The 4,363-nt window shown below is 45.0% G+C and overlaps 1 pseudogene; it reads right to left on the bottom strand.

The window, feature by feature from the left end:
• Positions 1–990, bottom strand: part of LOC107659262 (uncharacterized) — an 8,390-nt pseudogene extending 7,400 nt beyond the window's left edge.
• Positions 991–4,363: the final 3,373 nt, after the last annotated feature.

The raw sequence follows: 4,363 nt of genomic DNA, 5'->3' as shown, positions 1-4,363 counted from the left end.
TACGTACTTGCATTTGCCTTCTGCCTCTCTCTGTCTGGTGTTCCCACAAGTGTGCCAGTATGTCGCAGACATTCCACAGACATCCAGCCCTGCCAGCTCACCAGGACCACCTGGAAACTTAGCAGAGCACTGTAATGGACATCCTTCAGCTCAAAGCAGCCAACGACCTGCAATGGCAAAGAAAGGAACAGCGAGACTGCGACACAAGTGAACAACCCGACACCCTGCCTGACACACCAGGACCTGAACAGCATCATCCTCTCCTCGGCCCACACCCTCAAGGGCCTCAGACAGGAAGTAAATGAACTGAACCTGCAAGTCACAGAGTTCTACAGGGAACTGACACCTGCTCAACGAGAGAAAGGACAGAACAGATGCAAAGAACCTGACAGAATGGCGCAACAGAAGGAAATAACTAGTCTTCAGAAGACTCTAACAGCTTCTGGACACCGAGCGCAGCTGGAAAAAGCCATCAGACAGGACTTGGAAAGAGAACTGTTTCACAAAAAGTCACTGTTAAAAACAGCGTATGTGGAACTTAATGAGAGAGACACTAGAGCTAAGGCCTTAGAAGGCCATCTGCATGCAGTCAGAGCAAACCCTGACTCAGCAATTCTGCAACAATAAAGAGGAGCGTGACACGGTTCAGAAAGAACTGAAACAGTCCTACAGACTGTCCATGGACTCAAGTAAAAATCACCCTGCTGCATGTCACACTGCCAGCAGTGCAAACCCCCTCACACCTGTACACAGATACAAAGGGGGGATCCAAAGCTTTCTGCTTGAGTCACCTGCAGTCTTGGACCAGTGTGAACCACCAAGATAGACTCTATCTGCTCTGGATCACCTCTAGCCCAGGGGTGCGACGCTTCCTGGCTCGAAAGACTTCAACGAGCTTACTTCGGAGCTCGCAATAAACCTGGGATGGGGGAGGACATCAGCTTCAAGAGCCTTTTCCTCCGAAACCTCCACCCCATTGTAAGTCACCATTTAGGCATTATAGCCTGCCACACAATGCCTATTCAACAACTGTGTGACCTGACACAGAAGGCCTTTAACAAGCACAAGGCCTCCACTAAAGGTGTTTGCAAGACCCCACAGATTCTGAACTTCACAACCCAGAATCCAAAGCAGGCACCAGAAGGCACCCAGCATTGCCACAATTTAAGGCCCTTCTAAAGAAAGCCACTAGCCAGCGGAGGACAGAGCCGCCACCATGGCAACAGACTCAGGTTCCAGACCAACCACTGGCAGAAGCCATGGAACCACCTTCTGCCCTCCGGCGCTATCACTAGGATGACAGGTGACACAGCCTCGACACCTGCTGCACAAGCTCGAGCACCCGCACCTTGCTACGGCCTACATCACCACAGCACAGCACCTGAGAGCATCCACCACGGCACCACAACCACTCCTGGAGGCACCAACAGCCAGAGAGCCACCACTGTTTCCCAGCTGTGAGCGGCAGGTGCGTGTCCGATTGTTCTGCACCTTTGACGTCTCTTGCTGTTGTCTATTGGATGGACAACAATGCTCGAAAGGGGGGAATTATATAGCATTTGGACCAATCAGAACCTCCACCCCATTGTAAGTCACCATTTAGGCATTATAGCCTGCCACACAATGCCTATTCAACAACTGTGTGACCTGACACAGAAGGCCTTTAACAAGCACAAGGCCTCCACCAAAAGTGTTTGCAAGACCCCACAGATTCTGAACTTCACAACCCAGAATCCAAAGCAGGCACCAGAAGGCACCCAGCATTGCCACAATTTAAGGCCCTTCTAAAGAAAGCCACTAGCCAGCGGAGGACAGAGCCGCCACCATGGCAACAGACTCAGGTTCCAGACCAACCACTGGCAGAAGCCATGGAAAAGGCCGTCCTCACCCTGCGAATGTTTAATTTTTAATTAAAAATTGAATGTTTAATTAATCAAAATATAAATTATTCAAGTATAATCAATGTGAATATAGCCATTTATGTATTAAATTATTCTACAATTATAATCATGTGTATTTACCTGCATGTATAGAAATCTGTATGAGAATGGAATGTGCAGACATATGGTGAAGCACATGATGGGGCCCTTATTTTCACGGAACATAAAATGAAGGCCTCCTGACTGCATCGTGATCCCATAACAAATATGTATGAAATGTATTGAACACGCCTAGAGAAAGAACTATATAAAAGAGGGTACAGAAAAAGATTTTGGAGATTGCTCTGCAGAGTTCTCTCGGTTATTATTGTCTCTGAGAATAAAATTCTATCTTCTGGCATTAAAACCCCAAGACTTTGAGAATGATTCCTCACAACAGCGGTAGAAGCCAGCACACGAACACCATGGTATGTCCAAAGACAGTCCCCCACAGCATCCTCCTCCACACCCTTCTCACAGGTGTGAAACGGAGGCTGCACGAGGACAGCTGGACACGCCTACTTTTGAGTTACAGGAGCTGCTGACACAAGCAAAAGAGCTCCTTGAACAAAACTCAACTGAGGAGTACAGGGAAGGACAAACTTCTGATTCCTGGCCTGATGCAACACAGCATCAGATCCCTCCAAGGGAGGAGCATCCCTTAAAACCAGTCGACACCCTAGAAGCAGCCAGACAACGTTGGATGGAGCAACGGGCCCACATGCCCAACAGCGAAACCTCTACCAACACAACTCAGGCAAGCTCAAGTCGGTGCCGCCACAAGAGCAAAGCGACACCGCAAACATTAGACTTCTGGTGATGATCAAGCAGAACAGAGGCTAATAACCACCTTCTGCCCTCCGGCGCTATCACTAGGATGACAGGTGACACAGCCTCGACACCTGCTGCACAAGCTCGAGCACCCGCACCTTGCTACGGCCTACATCACCACAGCACAGCACCTGAGAGCATCCACCACGGCACCACAACCACTCCTGGAGGCACCAACAGCCAGAGAGCCACCACTGTTTCCCAGCTGTGAGCGGCAGGTGCGTGTCCGATTGTTCTGCACCTTTGACGTCTCTTGCTGTTGTCTATTGGATGGACAACAATGCTCGAAAGGGGGGAATTATATAGCATTTGGACCAATCAGACACATGAGTATTTGTTATATTTAACAAATAATGGACAATACCCCTCCCCAACAAGCAAAACGTGGTAGAGAGAACCAGGCCTCTGGTTACCATGGTAACAAAGACACACATCAAGATAATATTGTTTTACAACTCAAAGGAATGTAGAGTTTTCACTCTAAATTAACTTTGAAACAGACAAATGTACCCTTGTACTATACAGTCCATCCTAATTATATCTATCTCCTTCTAGATATAACCACTTGAGAAATGTAGGGACATGTACCCAATTTTCCCCATCTCATAATTTTTCCTCTTATAGTGTTTTGCTTATGTATTGATATAAACTCTTTTAAATTAACATTTTAGAATTGCATACTATTGTCAACAGAGATCACAGGTATGCCATTTTTGGTATCTTTCGGCTGCATTTTTAATGGTCTAAATGTTCGTTTATATTATATGCTGATACCTGTGGAAGATATTAGTGTTACCAGAATCTTTAATAGTTTCTTCATCAACATCCAATCAAAGTCTATATGCAAAACATATGCCTGAGGACAAAGGGTCGTAAACTTTCCCTCAGAAGGTACACTTTCTCATTGGCTCACTCGCCTCCTGAAGGGTGGGACATCCTCACAGTTTAAAAGATCACAAGATCAGAATTATACAGAGAAGTTTTCTGATGCAGAAACTCCATGGCAAGATGCAGAGCTAAGAGTCCTCAAGAACCCAACCTAAGCTGTTCTAGGCTTCGGCCTAGTCTTTCCACTTGAGCCTTCAGATTGCATCAGGACTCTCTTTCAGACAGACAAGATGTAGACTTGATATAAGTATCAAACAAAGCCTTATTAATTAGACTAGTTTAAGTGTTTATGTAGTTAATAAAGTCTTACTTGTATCACATTTGAGGTTGTTCATTGTTTGCTCATATCTGGAGTCCCTAATCATGCAGATCTTTGCTACGAGAAGTATTGTACAGTAAGAAAGTTTTCCTTAACCAGGAAATTAACATTCTTAGAACTGACAGACAGTTGACACTGCGATGTCAAGTAAATACTTACAGCGGATCTTAATATTTATAATTAATTTTAACTAGTTATAATTAATTATTAATATTTACCCTTTGAGCTGATTTGCTACAGCACACACAAAGAAACAAACATGAACAAACATACTGCGGTAGAAAAAAAGATAAATATTCTATATAATATATGCAACATCACATGACCGAGAGTGATGTTTTCCCGACTTTCAGCATGATTGCAAATGTGATATTGATTTTATACAACTTTAGTTCAATAAACAAGT

This window comes from Sinocyclocheilus anshuiensis, unplaced genomic scaffold (genome assembly GCF_001515605.1).
Source record: "Sinocyclocheilus anshuiensis isolate Anshui unplaced genomic scaffold, SAMN03320099.WGS_v1.1 scaffold1012, whole genome shotgun sequence".
Taxonomy (NCBI): domain Eukaryota; kingdom Metazoa; phylum Chordata; class Actinopteri; order Cypriniformes; family Cyprinidae; genus Sinocyclocheilus; species Sinocyclocheilus anshuiensis.
The sequence above is the reverse complement of the archived record's forward strand: the minus strand, read 5'-3'. Positions and strand labels throughout refer to the sequence as shown.